The 23,079-nt window shown below is 39.5% G+C and overlaps 1 long non-coding RNA gene across 3 annotated transcripts in view; it reads left to right on the top strand.

Annotated features, from left to right (window-relative positions):
• Positions 1–22,199, top strand: part of LOC122230501 — a 54,295-nt gene extending 32,096 nt beyond the window's left edge. For 2 of the 3 annotated variants that reach the window (XR_006207488.1, XR_006207487.1), the window contains exons 3-5: positions 6,041–6,332; positions 20,969–21,041; positions 21,827–22,199. This is a non-coding gene — a long non-coding RNA (uncharacterized LOC122230501). The remainder of the gene's footprint in view (positions 1–6,040; positions 6,333–20,968; positions 21,042–21,826) is intronic. The other variant, XR_006207489.1, reaches the window with a different exon arrangement.
• The last annotated feature ends 880 nt before the right edge of the window (positions 22,200–23,079 follow it).

Raw genomic sequence — 23,079 nt, 5'->3', positions numbered from 1 at the left:
TTGATCTCCTTGTAATATGTTTCCCATTATCTATGACCTTGTAAAACATTGCCCAAGAATATAACAAAGAGGGGCACTTGGGTGGCTCAGTTGGCTAAGCATCTGACTTCAGCTCAGGTCATGATCTCAGAGTTCATGAGTTCGAGCCCTGCATCAGGCTGTCTGCTGTCAGTACAGAGCCTGCCTCTGGCCCTCTGGCCCCCTCCCTTTCTGCCCCTCCCCTGCTTGTTCTCTCTCTCTTTCTCTCCAAATAAGTAAATAAATAAACTTTAAAAAAAATTAAAAAAACAGAATATGAACAAGGAAATTATTTTCAATGGAGATACCCAAATATTCTTTTTCTTACTAGACCTTATTATGAAAATTCAATACTATTCAAATTTATTTAATGAAACTTTAGAGAAACTGCCAATGACTTGGGTTTCACGTCTGTGATAAATTTTTATGACATGTGTGTTTTACCCAAAGTAATTCTTTCCTCTGGAAGGTTAGGTCATGGGCGACTTCTTTATGGAGACTTCCCAGAGGCCTTAGAGTCCTCTGCCATGCCAAACACAACTCTTTGCCCATCACAAAAGCCATTTAAAATAATCTGTATAATTAAATCTGTTGTATTGCCGGAATCCATGTAAAGAAATTCTTTATCGCCTTGGAGCCACGGCAAGAAGCTAACATCTAAACTTCTTAATTCAACATAAATCAGGGAAATCTTTTCCTCTCAGGGAGCTGTTGGTATTCCTTTGGAAACAAGGTCATTTCGGTTCAGGTCCTGTCACTCCCTTTGCAAACAGTCCTACTGCAGGGAGACACATAATAGAAGCTGTTCAGGAAGGCCCAGTCAGATTCAAGGCTCCTTTGGCCCCAGGGACTCAACCCAGGTTGAGGTGGAAGTGATCACTTTTTAACGTGGTGTCACTCAGCTTTGCTCCGGGCAAGATAGATGCCTTGATTCCATCTTCAAAACTGTCAACTTGAACATCAACATGCATATCAGAGCTTCCTTGTAAGTGAAAATCACTTTGATAATATGATTAATAAGTCTTCGCCATTTCCAACTGGCAGTATCATTTTCTTCTCCTCATTTTTAAGTCTTTAATGTTTGGCCCAAGCTTTAGCACTAAGAAGAGTACCCAGACCTTGAAAGTATCTAGCCAGCACTGCATGCAGAGCAGTAGAAGGACGCAGGGTGCCTCCAAATTATTGGGTATTTTGCCCTCTCTTTTCCAGCTCCTTATGGTATTCACTTTGAACCATTACTCTACTGTATCTACATATTTACCAAAAAGAACCCGCATCTGGGGGAACTTGGGTGGCTTAGTTGGTTAAGCATCCAACTTCAGCTGAGGTCATGATCTCACAGTTAGTGAGTACAAGCCCTGCATCGGGCTCTGTGCTGACAGCTCAGAGACTGGATCCTGCTTCAGATTCTGTCTCTCTGTCTCTCTGCCCCTCCCCCACTTGATTTTGTTTATCCCTCTCTCAAAAATAAATAAACATTAAAAAAAAATTTTTAAATCCCCATCTGTAGACTTTATATGCTTATAAATAATAATAATTATTGTTATTATTATTATCAGATTATAAATTTGTGCCACATCCTCAATTTCTTTAGGCTCATTTGTTCTTACTAAATGTGTTTCTAATTGCCTTTGACGATATCCTTCAATTCTGGCCCCACCTGGCCGCCAAACGAATTTGCAAACTTCATGAAAATGTAAAGCAGCCAGGGTTCCAGGTCAGCCCTCACATGTGGTTCTCTGTCCCTGTGAGTTCGCATTTTCTCAAGTCTTTGGCTAGCAGTCTAGGAGCCCAAAAAGGAATGTGACGTCTTACTACACTCTCCAGTGGTGAGGCAGGCAAATTTGGACACAGCAGCTGTCTGCTCCTGAAGACAGTTGGAAGTAACCACGTCTGATAAGATCAGCTATCAGAGGCAGGGCAGCACTGCTGTGTGTAAACAGGATGCTATCTCTGAGACTCGAGACAGTGACAGGAGCAGCTCTGGTTCAACCTGCCCCCAAAATGGCAGCGAAGACGCTTCACACCCAGTCTTGCCTAAGTAGAATGAGAACCACAGACTTTTAGGACTGCAGAGCCCCTTGGAGATCGTGTCACAACACTCTTGTTTTACAGATGAAGCAACAACAACAAAAGCCTAAGACCAGGGGAGATACGGAGACCAGTGATATTTATAATTGTCACATATGCATGGATGGATATATAACTAAGTCCTTTAGGGAACATATCATTCTTTTGTGCGTAAGCTAGTATGTTTGTGGCCTTCCAAAGAGGTAACTCTGCACATCAACAAATTTCAACAAAGCTACGATTTAGCTTTAGACATAAGAGTAAATATTTGGATCCACCCTCAATCCAAATATACCCCTACCATGAATGACATCACCAGTTCTGTGGTTATTCCATGCTAGCCTTTGTCTGGGATCAGGCACTAAAACTACAAAGCTGAAAGGCACAAGGATCTAAAGATGTTCACAGTCCAGTGTGGGAAACAGGTATAGAAGTAAATAATTAAGGGACATTCAACGGGAGATTTATGTAAAGTGTGATATTAGCATCTGAAAAAGGAACCATAGAGCAGGTGAGGAGAAAATCAATGAAGGCAGTGCAGAAAAAATCATATTTAAATCTCTATAGTAACATTTGAATCCTGGAGAAGGGAGTAAGAAAGACGAAGTGAGGGTACAGAAGAGACGGTGCAGAGAGAAAATTTCAGACAAGAAGTAAGAGTGTTTGCATTTAATGTGAGCCAGCGTCAGAGTCATCTTAGCAAAATGATGCAGAATGTATTCGTTTTCTCTCTCGGATTCTTCTATTTTGTCACGAAAATTTGCATAAACAAACTCTGTTATAAGGGTCTGTTTTGGAGCAATACGCGTGAACTTCATGACTGCATTTTCCTTCATTGTAGAGACCTTTATTTTTTATCTCTTGGTGTGTGTTTGTGTTCTGTTTGATTGAGGTTGTCAGAAACCCTAGAATGGACAAGAAGCATTGTGGGTTAGAAGTGACCAAAGAATGACTGATGTTAACTCTTAAACTAGAGAAGACATTGGGAAATCGAAGGATCATAAAAATAACCCAGAGAGAAAGACTGTTGCTGTGACTTCAGACTAAAAGTAAACAAACAAAACATTCACCAAAAAATAAAAAAGGAAGGACTAAAGCACAGACTTTCAAAGTTCAAGTTTTTAGAAGTCAGGAACACACAAATTAAGGCAGTAAGATAATTGTTTACCTACAAATTGACTGGGCTTTAAGGAACGAGAGGATAAAGGGAAATAGGTACTTCCTTTTATTTCTGAGGGAATAAAAATTGGTAAAATTTGTATGAATATCCTAGAAGATAATTCTTTCTTTTCTTTTTTCTTTCTTTCTTTTCTTTCTTTCTTTCTTTTCTTTCTTTCTCTCTTTCTTTCTCTCTCCACACACACACACACACACACACACACACGTATATATTATATTTACATATAATTTAAAACAAAATATGTATTATCTAAATATGTACATTTTGCTAAATTACTTTTAAATTTATGAATCCATAGACTCTCATCCCAAGAAGGTAATATGTATGCATCTTGACTATGATATAAAAATGCTTATGGTAGAGATGTTTATTTAAGCCAAAATATGGAATAAATCTAAATATTTAATAATAAGATACACTTCAAATATCTAGATATGTTCATATAATGGAATACTATATAGTCAATAAGAATTATGTTCTTCTGGAAGCCATAAAGATTAAAATAGTAGACTTAAAATACTTAGAACAGTGCCTGGTTCCTAATAAATATTCGTTCAAAGTTAACCTTTTCATCATCAACATCATCATCATCATCATCATCATCGGTATATCTTAAGACATAGGGAGATGTTCCTACATGTAAAATGAAAAAAAATTATAAAACAGTATTAAATTATTATATCAACTCAAAAATATTTATACATATGTGTGTATGCATGTATGTATGTGTGTCTGTGTGTGTGTATATATATATATATATATATATATATATACTCAGCAAAAAGATGAACAGTGTATTAGTTTTCTAGAGCTGCCGATAACAAAGCCCCACGGACCAGGTGGCTTCAACAACGTAAGTTTGTTGTCTCACAGTTCTGGAGACTATAGGTCCAAAATTAATGTGTCAGCAAGACTGGTTCCTTGTGAGGGCTGGGAGGGAAGGATCTGTTCTAGGCCTCTCTCACTGGGTTGTAGGCAGTGTTTTTTATCTATATCTCTCCACATTGCCTTCCTCCTATGTGCAGTAGGTCTGTGACCAAATTTCTCCTTTTTGTAAGTCATGTTGGATTAGGACCCAATCTAATACCCTCACTTTAACTTGACTGTGTCTGTAAAGACTACCTCAAAGAAGGGAACATTCTCAGGTACTGGGGGTTAGGACCTCAACATTTGAATTTTGGGAGGACACAACTCAACTTATAACAGAATGTATGTATATTAGTAATTTTGGAACTATGGACGACATTTATTTTCCTCTTTTTGCTTATCTGTTATTTTCTACGATGGACTATTACCACTAATAACAATTTTAAATGTTATTTTGTAAAAGTCCATGCTTCAGAAACCTACACACCTTGTTTAAACATAAAATGAAAATACTTTTAATTCCTCGCATAGTTCTCTATTTAAATATCACCTCTATTTCTACTGTTTAAGACTAAGCCTATGACTTCTAAAAGAATATTTAACATTCTTTCTTAGCAAAGGGGAAGTTTGAAGATTGAAACTCTGGATAGTCAGATTGTATGTGCTATGTATACTGCCTGGACTATAGAGTCCAAGATTATTATTTCTCTTGGAGTTCTTGTTTCATTGTGAATTCCTACACTGCACTGACTTAGGATAAAGTAGAATTATTATGTAGCTTTTGACTACTGTCTTTGGAGGAATGCTTATTCCTTTGCCTGTTTCAGAGCTTGTCAAATCTAAAGCTGGTATCGTACATATTTCTTGAGTGGTGCATTGCTATTCAGTAGGAATCCTGAGTATTGAAAAAGTTAGAGCAAATGTAAAACCTGTTTTATACAATAAATGGGCTTCTGAGCAATCATTATTATAGAAATCAGATTAGACTTAAATGCAATAGAGTAAACTGTACATTTATAAAATAAAGAATAAATCTGTAAGCAACAAAGTGATAATTAATTCATTTATATATATGTTTAAACTTTGTTGCTGAATTGGACTTTTTTGAAGCCAAGGATGTGCCTTGCTTGCGGTCATAAAATGGGTGGAATTAAGACACGCTTTGCGAAGATGAAAAGTTTCTATAAGAAGACCTCACACAAAAATTGTCTTGAAATCTATCATTTGAAAGTGCTAGTCCTTTTCTTTAAGCTTCATAGCTAATTTATGGGTGGGGTATTCTGCAAAATTAATTCATTGCCCATAGTTAATATATATCCTCGACAATACTGTCTGGTGGCTTATATGGCTAATGCTTTAGCTGTCATAATTATTGATCCAATTTCATAAAATAAGTCAGATACAAAAAAAAAATCAGGTTCTTTACTAAGATACCTGGTGAGGCTATAGAATTAAAAAAAAATTACTGAAGCCTGTTTGGTGGCTAATACCTTGCAGAGTGAGAAAATTACTCATTATGTTAAGTAATGTCTTCTATCAGCATGTAAATAACTTGAGTGATTGCTTGGAAAGAAAACTACTCCAAAGAGAAAATTAATGTATCTGATTTGTTTATTTATTCATCTAATTTAGGGCCAAAAGATTTTTGGACTGATACTAGATATGAAAATGTGTCACTGAAATTTATTGGAGCTTAGAGCTAGAGACCTTCCCTATAAATATAGATTTAAATAGTCGCATGCTTGGTTATCTCTGATAAGTTAAATCAGATAAGATATTTAATATATAATTCTCCCTTGTATATTAGAAGACAGTCTTCCCCGTCTCTCTGTTTCTGTTAGTTGTAGCTTGGATGGGAAATTAAAAGTTAATTTTGTCTTTGTCCTTCTGTCTTTTTCTTATCAGCAATGCCTGGGAGGCATGGTAAAGTATGCTGAGAGTGACCTTCAGTTTCCTCATATCATCTTGACACAAATGAGCCAGGCACTTGTAATTTTCATTATTCGCCACAAGAAGAGGAGCTTCTCTCAGTAGGAAATATACAACATCCAAAAATATAGAGGTATTTTATGTATCTCATGAGTGATTACTTAAAGAAGGTTGAAGGGTTGGAGAATCAATGGAGAAGGTGACGAGTGAAGGAGAGAAAATTATAGCCAAACTGCCACCATGCAGAGGGTGACATGATTTACCCAAGGTGAGTAGCAGAACTTCTCTTTAGGGGCACAGTCAGAACTGGAACCCAGAGATCCTGGCTTCTGGTGCAGAATACCTTCTCCAATTCCATCCTGCTTGAGTGGACAGAAAAGCAAATGAAGTTCCTTTGTCAAATGGGGCAAGATAACTGTTTTTGGTGCTGCGTCTCCACATGTCAGCATGTCATGTTGTTTCTTTACCTCTGCCCTATTCATATTTTTGTTTCTCTTGACTGAAGTCAGAAGGCACTGCTTGTAAGGACACAAAGTGGCCCCATGTCAACTTTCCCCCTGTAAATTATTTTTATGAGCATACCAACCAAGGGCATATCTAGAACACATGATCGCTTTTGGCATCTAACCCACCCTTCTCTCCCCCCATCCTCCTACCACCATTTTATGGGTAAAAAACACTTTTTCTCATCATTCTTCTCAAACAGGATCCTTGAAACTACTGTAATGTATAATGTTAATATATCAACTACCAAAGGAAAAAAAAAAAAGGAACCTGATGAAAGTAGGCATCTGGGAGTTCAGGCTTCTGAAATCGACTCCCATTTCTTGGGATATGGAACACGTGACTTCAGGCTATTCCTGCATCACTTTTCACTCCCCAGTAAAAAGCTGATTTTAGAAGGATGTCCTGTTCAAAAGTTGCTACACTAAGAATGTTAGAACTACAAGTTTTCTGCATCTATGGCTGAATAGATAGGTGGGGTTGCTAATGACTTTCTTGCATGTTCGATGAAAAATGCTGTGTAAAGATCTTAACCTGGATTTTCTGTGTGACCCCTACGTGTTCAATAAACACAGTGCAGGGCATCTGAATTCAGCAAAGGACACTGAGCTGTAGTCTGTGCCCTTGGGATTCTTCTTTATAAACATGCCAGAGCAGAGATAGTGACCTCATGCTTCCCAGGGAACATCTTCACTGGGTTGTCCTGAAGTCACCTCAAACTCAACACGTCCAAAATAGAACACAGTCCTTCTCACACATTCATGGTCACATCATGGGGTCACATCATTCCTCCGTTTGCTAGGACCAGAAGTCCCACTTTCGTGCCAATGACCAATTGTTTCTGGGTCTGCCCTGTCTCTTATATCTATACCTTCCATTTCTCTCCCAACATCACTAGCTTGGTGCGGGCTGGAATTACCTCTTGCTTTGACTTTTGTAATGACCTCACAGATGGTCTCTGCAAATGCAGATTCTCCCTCACCAGCCCACCTTCTGTGTTGCTAATAGGATAGCCTCTTAAAACACTCAAATGTTAACCACCTTCCCCAAAACTTTCATGGGCTCTTTGCTGCCTACAGAATAAATTCCAACATTCTCAGTCTTGCAGACAAAGCCCTTTTGTAACTGGGGCCCACCATGCCTTTTACAGGCTTATCTGAGACTAGATCACTAATGAAATAAAACAATTTCCTTCAAAAAGGTGCTATGTTCTTCAGCCCCTAAGTCTCTTCTCAAACTATCCCCCTAAAAGAATTCTCTTCCCATTTGAACTACCTTTTAAGATCTACCAAACTTTTATATCTTTATTAGGAAGACTGGGTAAGTGTCAACCCAAGATGGAATCCTAGCAGTTGCCCCTTATTCAAATATACAATCAAATCATAAAACATGTAATGATGAGAAAATATGATGTGGGAATTGTTGGCTGGATATCAATAGGCAAGATTCCATTACAATGTGGCATGTTCGGAGGACAAAAATCACACTGGAAAACATGACCCACGCATCAGTTGTACTACTGAGAAAACTACATATATATATATATATATATATATATATATATATATAATGTATATATTACTGTAATCGGGGATGAAAGTTAAGGAAGGTGAGAAGGCAGATGTAAATGATGAATGGAAGGTCTTCAGTGGTCTTTGTTTCACAATTAACCTAAGGTGCGGGGGGGGGGGGGTTGAAAACAGTTTTATTCCAACACTCACAATTCCTATACTTCCATTGTATAGGAAGATGAGATTTAGAGAGTAAATTAAATTTTCTTGCACTTCATTTGTTTCTTTCAAATGTATTTACCAAAGCACATTTTAAGGGAGGGGTGGGAAATGTCAGTTACACAAGAAAATCTATCCTCTGCCCGACTGAAGAAATTGTTCAAATGAAGTGCATTCTTTCATAAGCACTGCTTCCTAATGTAGCCAGGGTCAGTAAGGGCTTAGGTTATTAGTTATGTAATCCCTGGTTCCTCAAACTGCAGTTTTGATTTGAACACATGGTTTCAATTAGTTACTTCAGTTTTTGCCTCTAGATGTATTTCATTTTTAGGATCAAGAGAGGCTCAGACAATCACAGCATTTTGGAGCCACTCCTAATTTCACAAATATACACCTGACCCCCAAGAGGTAACTTTACCACAGACACAGCTCTCAGCCCAGTTCTCTTTCCATAACATCACTTGTAGGTTGAATTATGTTCCCCAAAAAGATTTGTTGAAGTCCTCAGCCCTGGCATCTGTGAATGTGATCTTATTTGGAAAAGTCTTTGTAGACATGATGAAGACGTAAGTTAAAGTGAGGTCCTATGAAGCAGGTGGACCTTTAATCCAATATGACTGAGGTCATGACAAGAAGAAGAAAAGAAGAGTGCCTGGGTGGATTAGTTGGTTAAGCATCTGACTTTGGCTCAGGTCATGATCTCACAGTTCCTGAGTCTGAGCCCCGCATCGGGCTGTGTGCTGTCAGCATGGAGCCCACTTCAGATCCTCTGTCCTCCCTCTTTCTCTGCACCTTCTCTGCTCATGCTCTCCCTCCCTCAAAAAGAAATAAAGGTTAAAAGAAGAAGAAGAAAAAAGACATGGAGACAGACACAAGGGGGAACACCATGTAACAATAGAGGCAATCCATGGTGTCCCAGGAATTGTTGGCTCCCACCAGAAGCTAGGAAGAGGCACGAAAGGATTCTACCCAGGATTTCAGAGGAAGCATGGTCCTCTTGGCAACTCAATATTGGACTTTTAGCCCTCAGAGCTGTGAGAGAATACATTTCTATTTTTTTTAATGTTAATTTTTGAGAAAGAGAGAGAGTGTGAGTGGGGTAGGGGCAGAGAGAGAAGGAGACACAGAATCCAAAGCAGGCTCCAGGCTCTGAGCTGTCAGCACAGAGCCTGACATGGGGCTCGAACTCACGAACTGCGAGATCATGACCTGAGCTGAAGTCAGATGCTTCACCGACTGAGCCACCTAGGCGCCCCAGTTCCTACTGCTTTAAATCTGACTTGTGGTACTTTGTTACAGCAGACCTTGGAAACGAAGACACCACTTGCCATCTTTTGATTGCTCATTTTTGTTTTTATCATGTTCTTTTGGGGAATCTCAAAACAACTTGGGTAGTGTCTGGGTGCCAGACACTGCCTTTCCACTGGTGAAATCATCACCCCCGTCACCCTCCACCTGCTGCTCCTGAAGTACATCTCTTCTGACCTTTGGGGCCATTGTCATCCATAATGTCACATGAAATCTTATGTCTGCCAGTATGTTTGGTCCAATGAGCACTTTAAATTCTGATCCCTGGATGCTTCTATAAGCTGCCTGATGGTACTGTAATACATGCCAGCCCTACCTCTCCATGTTGCTGTGAATCTAGTGGCATAAAAATAATTTTACAAGTGTAATATTACTGGGCTAACATTTATTTAATACTTCTAGGTGCCTAGGACTATGCAGATGCTTTACATATGCTGTCTTGTTCAATTCTCACACACACACACAAAAACCTTGAAAGTAGATGTTACCATCATCTATGCCCATTTGACAGATCATAGAAATCGAAGCACAGGTTAAATGGCTTGCCCAAGGCCAGATGGCAGGAGAACACTGGAGCTTGGATTTCAAGCTACATCTGACAGCTTCCAAAGTTCACGGATTCCCCTCTATACTGTAGTGTAGGCAATGACCCTAAACTATTTACCTTAGAAACTCACCTTGAAAACCCCCTTACTTACCATAAGAATTTAGTCACAACCTTTTTTTCTAGCCTCGTTTCTTGTTATCACCCCCACCACATACACACACACATACACACACATACACGTGTAGACACACTCACTAGCTACAGAAGTATTTTCACCTTGGCTGGAATACACAAGGCTCTTTTATCTCTGTTTATTTTCCACATTCTGTTCTTTGACCCCAGATACCATCCCCGTGCCCTTGCATATTTCAAGGAAACATCAACTTCTCTGAGTCCCAAATGCTCCACAGGTAGCTACTCCCTTCCTGCATCACTTACTCAAGCTTATACTCTGATACTGGCCTTGGACTAGGATGAGGCTATGAGCCACGGTCAGAACAGTTGAGGAGACACTCACTCTTGGGTTTCAGGGGCAGAATAATCTCTAAGATCTTACTTTTTATTCATTCCTTGAACATATCATCTCCTGGAGCAGATTCTGTTAGGGTGAGGGTAGAGAAAATACAGATGGGGGAGACAGAGAAAACTATGCCCCCAGACAAGGAAGAGAGCAAAGCTGGATGGTGTTATGGGCAGCAGGACCTTGGCAGGGCCGCTACAAGATAGCAGAACCACATTTTGGGAAGGGGTGGCTACCTTCATATCTAGGAACCTGATCTTAGGGATCTGGCTCCCAGGTCCTCAAGGATCCAGTAGCCTATCTGTACCATGGAAGTAATGGGGCTTCTAGACCTGAAGCAACCAGCCAGGCTTAGACCATGGGCATCCAGGATAGTCTGTGTGGACAGATTGCAGGGGATCTCCTCACATGCTCTGGGCTAAAAAAAACCCACAGGACCTTTGCGTGACAGAGGGACAAAGCAGGAAGGGATCCTCAGTGATGACTGAAATTGAACCTCTCAGATGCTCTGTAAGATGAGAGTTCAGAGTAGCATTTAATCTCCTTAACAAAACAAGCAAACAAACAAAAAAACAGACACATGATGTTTATTGCACATACACCTCAGTTGGTGAGTCATGAGCCACACCCAAAGCATTTGTTTCCATATCTGCCTCCGGCACTGGATATGAGCTTCTCCAGGGCAAAAACTGATATTTTTTGTCTTTGCATTTTCAACACACTCCTTCCCCCCCCACCCCCAAAAGTGCCTACGGTAAAGCAAGTCCTAAAGAGATGCCTGCTAAATGGATGAATGAATAAATGAATTAATTGAACAAGCAGTTAATCAGTGTCTATGGGTTCTTCATGTCCTTAGATTCTAGGAAAGAAATGAAAAAGTACCGGATTCTCCAACTTGTCTTTATTTGGAAATGGAGCTGAAGCCCAGGGAAGAGGAGAAAGCAAAGACGGAATGGGGTTACGACCTTAGAAGGGCTTCTTCTTTCTTTAGGCATTTGAGTCAAGAGGATGAATGAGTGAATCTTCCTCCCCTTTTATTTGGGATAGCACTAGCTTCCTCCAGACCATATGCGACATCAAGGAATTGGGCTGGGTAGCTACATCAGAGAATTTGATAGAGGTCTGCTGGAAGTCACCAAGAAGTGAGCCTCAGGGGAATTCTGTTAGCAAAATAGCACTGTCTCTCTATTTCTCTTCATGCCCACTGAGAACTCAGAGCTCTACTAGCTGGTTCTTCCAGGTGTGTCCATTCTGGACGGCCATGACCAGGATAATTTGAGTGGGGGAATTTCTGCTCATAATTGTGTAGTTACTGGGATTCCAAACACCAAGGACACCAGGACACAAAAGAATATTCTATGATAGCAAGGTTTCATGAGATTTCTTTTATGTGCAATTGTTGGGACTTCTCTCCAGGACCAGATAAGATCATCAAAGACCAAACTGTGAAAATATTTCAGGGAGCCATCAGGAACACGAAAGGGACCAAAAACTTCTCATGGGAATTAGTAAACCAGCATACTGCTCTCTGGTCTCTTTCTAGCTTTCCCACTACAAGGAATTAGGCTGACAATTTTATCATAACCAGGGTGTGTCGCAGGGAGCACTGGCTTCCTAAAATCTTTAACCAACTGTGGAATTTCATTCTTCTTTCTGTTCCTAGGGATCCTGAGAGCCCCTTTCCTCTCAGGAGTGGATATCAGGAGTGGTTTAGCTCCTAATTAAATTGTTTCCTTTAAGACAAATGAATAATCTGGCCATTAGCTCCCAGTTCCAAAGGTCTTATCCTCTTTAACCATCGGTTAGAGCTGAAGTGTCCTGCCTGTCCCAAGAGGGAAGACATGGAGGCCAGGAACCTCTAACCCCCTAGGGCTACTTGGCCATATTCCTTCTTCCTTCTACACCCATTTTTGAGGTAAGAGTCATCCCCATTCCTGCTTCTTTTAGGTTCTGCTGGAGTTGGGAGGATTAGGCAATGGACGTGACTGAAATGCTCCAGCCCCACCCTTGGGTCAGGGCTATTGGCCAGGTTACTCATAAGAGGTCACTGTGGCTGTCTGTCGCCACTCAGCCCAGGCTGAAGCCACTAGCCACAGATTACAGATACACAAGGGCAAAGACCTAGGGGTCCGGCTCTATTAGTTATAGGACCAGTTTGTCATGGTGACCAGATGGATGCTTCAATGACTGAGCGGCCCTCCTCACGTGCTCCTGGGTTCAAGGCCAGAAACACAGATTTTGAAACCAAGAGAAATAGAAAGAGACCTTAGAAACCAAGAGAGAATAAGAAAAGTGCTCTAAGATTTACAGACTAGAGAAAACAATTTTGCCTTTACGAGAATGTTTTTGATTTCTGATAGAAATATTATATATTCGTTACATTCATGAGCCCAATATTGACCTGACCATGGCTTTTAATTACAGTGTTCAGATAAACCTGTAATTCCTTTATCAAGGAATAAAGTCAGATGAAATTAGATATAAATAAAACCAGTGTCCTAAGCTGAAAATCTCTTGGACGCTTAGGGTTCAAGTTCAAAGTTCAACAGCAATTTGTCTACCTTCTTGACCTCCTCTAAAACGTGTCTGCTTTTCCCTCAAGTGTTAGCAATCATGATGTGCTAAATTTTTTCCCCCTACTTTATTTCGAGGCTTTTCAGTTTTGTCTCATTGGTCATGTTTTTTTAAGCTGCAAATTGCCTGTGGGTCTATCTTTCCAGATACTGGATACACCCTGTGTGTTTAAATAGGCACTTTGAAAAGAAAGGTTTCATTTACATCATTATAAGTTTGGGTAAATTCACCATTGCATTTGGGTTAAAAGAAGCATAATCGATGATCTAACTTCCATCACCTCCTCACTGCCTTGAGTTTCTTTGACTCACAAAGTGTAGAGAAAGTTGGAGATTGCTTTTCGCTCTAAGCACCTTTTATTTTTTTATTTGTTTTGTAAGATACTCTTTGGTACTGATGCACTTCCTTAACATCATCCGTAGAAAGATAGGTATCAATGCCCTGGTAGAAACGTCCAGACAACCAGAACCTGTTACTGGGTTCTAGTTTATTCTTCACTTGCTCCATAATCCATTTAAAACAGAAGAATGAAAGTGATCATAGAAATAGGTTAGGTATCATAGAAATAGGTTAGGTAAGGGGAAAGGAAGACAGAAATGCTTACAAATTGCAAACAGGAAAGAGAAATGAGGACAACAGAGCTTCAGAACGGCTGCAAACACATTCATAAACAAACAGAGGCGGCCCTGGAACAATTCATGTTTGTCTTTGCTCCGATGGTGCAATGTGGTCTAGTGGTCCGACCAACTGGGAATCCAGGGCCTGGGTTCTCAGTTTTGCCGTAGCCTTGCTGTTCTGCACTGAACGGCCTTGGGCTGGATGGATTTGGGCAGGGTTTCTTGATCTGAGAGATAGGCAGATTTCCCGACTGCCGGGCTCAATGTTTGTAAGCGGACAGGTGGCAAAGGGGTGAAGGGCAGTATTAGAACCAAAGCAAGATTGTCATACATGAACAGTCCAAGGAGTTTTACCTTCACCGGCACATTTAAAGTCAAACCCCAATCCTCTCGGCCCTGTACAGTGTATGTGTTTGTTTGTTTGTTTTGTTGAGGTCTCTGATAATCTCGGCAGTTTGGAGAAGGGTAGGTCTCTGATAATCTCGGCAGTTTGGAGAGGGGTAGGAGTGTGCGTGAGGAGCAAATGGGGTCATCTACTCACAGTCTGCCAGTGTTCAGTGTTTTGCGCATGCTCTCGCCCCACGCCCAGCACCAGGTCTTAATTTTTCCTTAGGAATTCATATTGTAGTGTTAGATTTTATAATTAGCAAGACTAGTTTGCGTATTTTTCTCAAAATGATAGCACGTTTACATATCATAAAGGAAAATATTCAGACCTATCTGAAGTTCTTTTTAAATGCACCCCTGTTTAAAGAAAACCCCACTTCTATTAAAATACGGAGCTACTTGGAGTTTCGCCGAGCCTGCTGATCAGTGAAATCCATAAATAGTTAAGAGCCTCCAGCCCATGTTAAAGAGGAAGTAAAATGGACTGATCTCATGACCCCAAAACACACCGGATACTGCAAACTAATTGACTTTTTACTTGGTATTTAAGCAAACTATTTTAGAGTGAGAATTCGGTTATTTCTGAATTGTTTTTATGTCTTAACATCGGAGTCAAATAAACTTGAAAATAATTATGCTTTCTTTGATTTCAAAGTGCAGGCTTTAATGAGAAAATTATTGCTTTTGTTTTTTAAATCATGTAGCCACTCAAGAGGAATTGTATCAAAACTATTGCTTTTAAGCCTTATGAACAAGTTACAAAATATAAGAGCTAATTCTTTAAAATGTATGTTTTATGTTTAGAAGTTTTGTTTGTTTGTTTGTTTGTTTTAATTTTGGGCATTGTTTTCCACTTAGAGCTCATTTCTGGCTTAGAGAGCCTAGAAAAATGGTCTGAACAAATAGTAATTTTTTCCCCCTCTCCCTTCCTCCTTCCCTTCCCCCACCTTCTCACATTCTTCCTTTTTCTCTTTCCCATGCTCCCTTTTTTTTTTCTCCAACATGTTTGAGCTCCTACTGTATACCTGGTATTATAATGCCGAGTGCCTTGAATTTAAAGGTGAAAAGACCTGGGTTATTCAGAGAGCAAATCAGGGAGAGACCCAGGACAGGAAGCCACACTAGATATGGAGAACCCCACTGGATACAGAGAACCTTCTCCATAGCTAGACGGAGACAGCCAAGCCGTAGGAAGTAGGGTTTCAGGGAGAGCTTCTCAGAAGAGGTGAGCTTTGAACTGACACTAAAAGATAGGTAGTGATTAGCCAGGTACCTTAAAAATATGAAAGCTGGGAACAGCATACACGAAAACACAGAAAGAGAATACAAGTCAATGCATCTAATTTATTTGCAGGGGCGGGGGGTGGAATGTGGGGAGGAGGAGTAAGAGATGAAGCTGGAGTCCCAGGCAAGGGTTTCCCATGTCACACTGTGAGATTTGGGTTGATTCCTATGGGCAAATGGGAGCCACTGAAGGTGATCACCGAAAAGAATGACAGGACCAGGTTTGCATTTTAGAAAGCTCACACTGACATCTTCTAGATATCCAGAGGAGGTAGGGGTTGAAATTGAGAGCTTCCAATAGATACTATGTCATATGAATGTAAATTTTCTTTCAGAATAAACCTGGGCTCATGCATTTATTCATGCAGCAAGCTTTAATTGAACACCTACTTTATGCAAGGCCTCTGGTTCAGTGCTGTGGTCAAGACAGAAAGAGATGAAACATAGTCACTGTAAGCCTCTCAGCATCCCTCCCAAATACCATCTTTTTTGTAAGATAAACTTCCTACTGCCTGAACCTTACCAGAGGACCCCCCCCCACCCATACTGTGTATAATATACGTTTTGTGTACAACTTAACTCCACTCTTCTAGAAAATCTTTTCTTTTGTTTCAAAATGCAACAACTCTGATAAGTTAAATAGCATCCATCCTTCCCCTTCCTTAAAGAATATTTTCAGTGTCAATGGACATCTCCCCTGGTACCCATCAGTAACAAATCCTGTAACAAAATGAGGAAAAAAACTTCAGTCTTGTAAATCTGCACACCTCCCTGATCTAGGTGGATGAATTTCCTTCATTTCCAAGAATGTTCCAAGTGCTAAAAGTTAATTTAAAAGGAAAAAAAAAAAAGGCTGGTTGAACATTCTCACTCTAATTCCACTTGTAGGAAATGAAGAAGAATAGAAATTAGCACCTATCTCGGTGGAGTGTCCTGAGAAATCACTGTGTGAAAATACAGAGTGTGATCTCAATCAGAAGCTTCTGCAATGAGATTTTGGAACTAAATATAGCCCCCATAAGCAGACTTGACTCATAAGTGGAGACAATTGATCTTACAATTAAATTTCTAGGGCTTTTTAGATAAAAGAAAATCCAAAATAATCTTTATTCATATCTTACACCAATCTCTTTAGGTTTTAGAAATCACAGCACTTGACAATTACACAGTCTTTTCTACAGGTACTTGTGCAAAACAATTCCATTTTCAAAAATTGGGAAAACCTTCTAAAATAAAATACCTCAAGGGAAATTTTTTTTAAAAATTGGAAACTCAGGTAGCACTGGAAATAAGAATACGAGCTGACCAAAATGGATGTCATACAAGGAACAACAATACAAAGCTGAATGCAGAACTCATAGTTTGCATATTAATAATGCAAGATCCATATACATTTATTCATAATAATTGAAGATAATTTGCCATGGGATAACTGAACCAGAACTAATTGTTGCTCTCTGCATTTTATTTTAATACTGTAACCCGATCTTATAAAGATTTTCATAGTAAAATTTAATGTCAAGTCAATGCAGTATTAATATCTGATTATCTATTCATACAATACATATATTATGGATACTATGAACAAATTAAACACATCACTAATTACAAGTAGAGGCCTACTGTATTGGGGAAATAGGATTCTGTTTATTTCTTGGAAGAGAGCTTCAAAAATAATAATGGATCCTGAAGAATCTATAAAAATTATATGAAGAGGACATTGTCAGCTATCAAAGATACTCCAAACTGCTTAAAGTTTATTTATTTGTTTCACCCACAAAGACAGGGAGCCTTCGCTGCCTTCCAGCTTCTTCTGCTCAATAGATTTGGTGCCATCGAACAGTTGAAATCAAAACAATGCTAAGAATGGAAAATTAAAATCAAGAAAATTGTTGAAACATAAAACCACCAGCGCTGTTCTTGGTATCCAAAGACTTGACTTCAAATTGCCTCCACCAATAAATAGCTTCAAGGCCTTGACTACAGCACTCCCTTACTCTGGACCTCAGTTTACTTACCTATTAAATGTTAGACAATACTATACTATTTATATATTCCACTAATTGTGAGTAACAAAGCAAAACAATGGGATAAGAAATGTATAAGTGTGTGTCAAAGTATAAGGCAATGAAACTTTGCTACAGTGATCAGTACCATTCTTCCTGGATAGAGTTCTCTCTCTTCAGGTGGTTTCTTTACTTAGGTACTAAGAATACACAGGCTAGTCCAAGAAAAACCCACCCGAAATATTGTTGAAAGAAATATTTTTAAAATTTTAATCATCAGAAGGAAATATTTTGGTCTGGTTGAGGAACATCTATCTTTGATATTTGTTTGTTCAGATATTAGTCTATTCAGGTATGCAAGGGTAAGTAAAGTATGGCCTCTACCCAGAAGGCACAGACTTGTCATTTCAGAAAATCTATAAACTGAGAAATTTCTGTTCTATGAAGTTCCAGTTTATGGTTTGTAGGACTTTGACACCTACAATTTGACCACATGTCTTACCACCTCCTTGAGCGTACAGAGTTTTTGTGAGGACAGGCTTTCCAATGCCCCTTCCTAGCGCCACTAACACTGTGTTAAAACTGAGTATTGATGAGATGCCAATCTACTTAAAAGCTTTATTCAGTTCAAGTCAGTGCAGTTCAGCAAACATTTGTGTAGGGTTAATCCTGGGCTGGGAACTGTGCTAGGTACAGGGCAATTCAATAAGGATTTAGATATAGTCCAGGCCCTCCAGCAAATCCCACTGCCTATGAGATACTACCCAACTCCATGGGATGGCATTTGAGCTTAAGAAAACAAAACCCATCACCAACTTAATATTAGCCATGTAAAAAGACAGTTTTGAGGAAAATTGGGAAATTTAATATGGCCCTACTATTAGGTGATACTTCAGAATTATCACTAATTTTGTTCATGATAACCGCATTGTGATTATATAAGATAATGCCCATTCATTTTAGAGACACATATTGAAATCAGAAGAGGTGAACTGATAGATGTCTGGGATATCCTTTTTAAAAAACTCAGGAAGGGGCTCCTGGGTGGCTCAGTCGGTTGAGCGTCCGACTTCGGCTCAGGTCACGATCTCGCGGTCCGTGAGTTCGAGCCCCGCGTCAGGCTCTGGGCTGATGGCTCAGAGCCTGGAGCCTGCTTCCGTTTCTGTGTCTCCCTCTCTCTCTCTGCCCCTCCCCCGTTCATGCTCTGTCTCTCTCTGTCTCAAAAATAAATAAATGGTAAAAAAATAAAAAATAAAAATAAAAAAAACCCAAAAAACTCAGGAAGAGGGGCATCTGGGTGGCTCAGTCAGTTGAGCGTCCGACTTCAGCTCAGGTGACAGTCTCATGGCTTGTGAGTTCGAGCCCTGCATTGGGCTCTGTGCTACTAGCTCAGAGCTTGGAGCCTGCTTTGGATTCTGTGTCCCTCTCTTGCTCTGCTTCTCCCCCGCTCATGCTTTCTCTCTCTCTCTCTCTCTCTCTCAAGAATAAATAAAAAACACTTAAAATTTTTTTAAAAAACTCAGGAAGAAAAGAAAACAAGTAGATAAAACAAATGTGCCACCAATTTGATAATCTTTAAATGTGGGTGATGGGCATTTATTTGAGGGATCATTTTATTATTCTCTCCCTTTTGTGAATGTTAGGAATCTTTCATAATAAACACAGTATAAAAATTGGTTGCCCTGTCTTCTAGCTTTTGTTGTTCTTCCCCTTTACCCAGGGTGAGTCTCAGCACTTCCAGTAGTGGGCTACCTACTAATATATGGATCCTCAAGTAGCATTGGGCATCTCCAGTTCCTAGTTCAAAGCCATCTTTGAAGGCCTCACTCAGGCCACCTCTGCTGAGTGGCTCAGAAAAAACAAACAGACAACAACAACGACTTCTCCCATCTTTGGGTACTCAGTACATGACTTATAATTCTTTTATGGTTTGTGTACAATTTATTATAATTATTACTTCTCTTTTCCTCTTGCTTGAGTGGAAACTCCTGTAGATTGGACATCTTATCTTAATTGTCTTTCTTTCCCCTTACTCATCACAGAGTGTGACAGAGTCTCCATCATGTACGGCCCTTAAAAATGTCTGAGGGATGGTAGCATTATCAGTCTTCATGTTGCTTAGTACCTAGCACAATGGTCATGTTTGTGAGCTCAGTAAAGATCGCTTGAAAAGTATATTTTGGCAGCTAATCTGTGCAAATCACATTTGGCTATAGAACTATGGAACTAGGCAAAACTTAAGTGTATTTGTTTAGCTTAACCTAGCTACTGTAGCAATTTCCAAAGTCTCCTCATTCATTTCAGGTATCAGGCATTTGATTGAAGAGAGAGCCAGCAGAAAGTCATTTGGAGAATGCTGCATAACTAGGGCTCATTTTGGTGCAACACACAGTATGACTGTCCACGAAGCGCTCTTTGATTTACCAGGCAGTCTTTTGACAGAGCTCTTCTCCCTTCAGGGAGGTGTGGGTGGTAGAGCTGGTGACATGGGACAGGGGAGCAAAAAACGTCACTCCAAATAAAGCAGCGAAGTGCTCCTGTGCAGTTATAATGTGATTCCATGAGATAAAGAAGATTTGCTTTTTACATTTACTTTCACAGAGATTAATTCCACACATCTTTGTAATAAGAAAATATTCTAAGGGCAAAACAAACGTGATACTTTCTAGAGGCTAACTCTATATACAAATTTAGACTTTGCTTAAAATAACGAGTTATCATGCAAGCCAATCTTGACAAGCTTTTAAAAATCGGCAAGGAAAATATATTTCATTCGTTTAAGTTGGCTGTCAGAGTCCAGTCTCAATACATGATTTACTTGGGCACGTGGCATGTGTTTTGAAAAATCAACCTCCTTTGGGAATTGTCCTCTTAAGATATTTATCCAGAGATGTGCAAGCTGTCAGTGAACACGACGCTTGAGCCAGAAATGGGCAAGTCTGGGTAAAGTGCAGTGGTTATGTAGTTTTTCTGTGTGTGTGTGTGTTTGACAGTTTTGGTCAAATATATAGGTGTCATTTCCCTCAAGTAATCTTTATCATCTGTTGCCTCGGCTCATCTGAGAGTTCATAATTGTGTTGTTTCTCTTAGGACCAAGCTGAGAGTATAATGTTAAGCTTAATATAGAACTGTTTGGAGGCTTTTTTCTCCCCCCCATCCCACAGTTTCACCATGTGCATTTGTCCAAAGAAGGCGACAAAGTATTTTACAATATTTGACGACAGATTGTGACTTCCCACTTTACTGGCTTCCTTTGCCCACCCTGCAGCAGTATCTTCTGTGTTCCTTTAACCTGCAAAGTTATGACGGTGGCTGATTGTATTTGATAAAGATATCACCTTTCTGGAGCAATTCTTTACTAAGAATTTTAAACTTCATTATTATAAAAACTAGGGAAAACTACAGCTTACACATTTATTTTTTCCAGGCAAAATTCATTTGTCATGAAGAAGGATTCCTCAGTTCTAAAGACTGAATATGCATAATAGATATACTTGGAGGTAAGTTTGCTTTAGGGTAGGAATAAAGCTTCTAGCTCCTCGAGGAATAATGTGCCTTTGATTTGGAATACTTGGACACCCCTATGAGCATAAGTTAACTGAACATTTTTGTTACATTTAAGCCCCATTTTCTTGGGAATATAAACTCTGTATTTGTTATGGGACTTACGTATGGATTTGTATAGTCTATGATAGGTTAATCTTTGTGATTCAAATCACTCTTACTTTTATGGGAAGTACTGTGCCATTTTCGATATGGTTATGTAAGTTATGCAGTTTAGCAGCAGAATTACATTCATTCTCTCAGTGAATAATATTCTTCTAATAACAGCATATTTAGACCCAGATAGAAGTTGAGTTATTGTTCAAGTTTCATTTATTGAACAGAATAAGGACAAAATGCTGTTAGAAATTCAAAGAAAATCTTATGAAGTATACTTAGAGTCTATACTGTAAACCCTGTGTGTACGGCATCCTTGGGACTATGCAATGAAAACAGTGATGAGTAAACAATAAAACAAAAGTAAATCCACTTACCAAACCCAGAAAGGTGAAAGCACTTGATGAAACACAACTCCACAAGAAATCTGAAGTGCTGATAGAACTGTTACATAACCTTCAATTTATTTTAATAACGCTGGAAGGGCAGATGTCATAGCTGTTCCTGGAAATCTTTTTGAGGTTTCCAGGATGTGTTCCTATTACTTTTTTTTTTTTTAAAGCATCTACTATATTGTGCAACCTGCAACCAGCATTGACTAATTTATATTTTGTTTCCTCTTAAGGCTGACTCAGGATCAGTTCTCCTAAAAGAAGTTCAACTGAGTAGCATGTAGGAATCATATGCAAAGAAGCTTCTCGATGCAGGACAGAGCACAGCCTCAGGAAGGTCACACAGGTCAAGCTGATTACCTCCTCCAGCTCTGGCAAGCAGAGGGCTCAGCTGGGTTACCCAAGTTCACAAGGAGCTATTGACATTCAGCTTCAGCTCTCACTCATTACAGATCAGCAGGGGACTGTCTGGGCCTTAGGTTAACTCTTCCCTGCCCTCTTTCAAGATTGCAGTGAGGCTAAAAATGAAAAGAAGCTGCACGGTAACATGGACACAGTTTATGCCTGGTTATTATTCAAGAGATGAACCTTTTCAACCAATATCTAATAAACCTCTTCCAAGGGAAGCAACAATCGCCTTCATCATTTTGCAAGTAAATGTGTTTGTCCCACATTTGTTCATTATGCGGTAAATGTTTATTTTGGAGGAGGATGGTAGTGGGGAGGATGTTTTATCTTCCCATGGATTATTCCCACTTCGGCTTTGAGAAAGGAAGCCCCATATGATTTCTAAAAAGATAATAGCATTTGTAATTCTCTGTCACTTAACAGTGCAGGTTTCCCCTGAATTCTTCATGTAAAACTAACCTCGGGGGAAAAGCATAACGACCCATGACCTGAGAAGCGAAGTTTTAGGAAAGTTTGGAACCTCTCTATTAGGTTACAGCTCAGAGCCCTTTAGTGGTAAGCAAGTTCTGAACTTCAGGCTTTGATTTCCTGCTGACACATTAGGATCTTCCAGAAGTGACTTAACCTGTCTGCCTCTATAAACTCATTTGTAAATTGAAAATAATAGTTATTTTTTAATCCATAAAGAATGTCTTTCCAGTAGCTAGGGGAAGTCTGACTTCCTGTTAAATTTGAGGGTCATCTTTACCTTTGTTAACTCTCCATTCTTTAACATTCTACTGGTCCTGGCACACACATTATGCTGAATCCTTGGTTCTCTTCTTTTATTCTTAATTACTCCTGCAAATGGCTGAAGATTTCACAGAGTAGAGGCCAATTTTTATTCTACTACTATACGTAACAAAAGCAAGTATCAAGCTTCCTTCAAGGGCCTTGCCCTTGCAAGACCCAAGCCCTACCTTTAAGGAGCTTAGAGTGTAGCCAGAAGACACAGAGTTAGAAAACAATGTGTTCACTTCTAGAAAATCCAAATGAATGATTCAAACTCCAGTTAGGTGAGTTAGGAGTTACCCAGTTA

This window comes from Panthera tigris, chromosome C2, assembly GCF_018350195.1.
Source record: "Panthera tigris isolate Pti1 chromosome C2, P.tigris_Pti1_mat1.1, whole genome shotgun sequence".
In the NCBI taxonomy this organism is placed as follows: Eukaryota; Metazoa; Chordata; class Mammalia; order Carnivora; family Felidae; genus Panthera; species Panthera tigris.
This window is presented reverse-complemented; position numbering and strand designations above follow the sequence as displayed.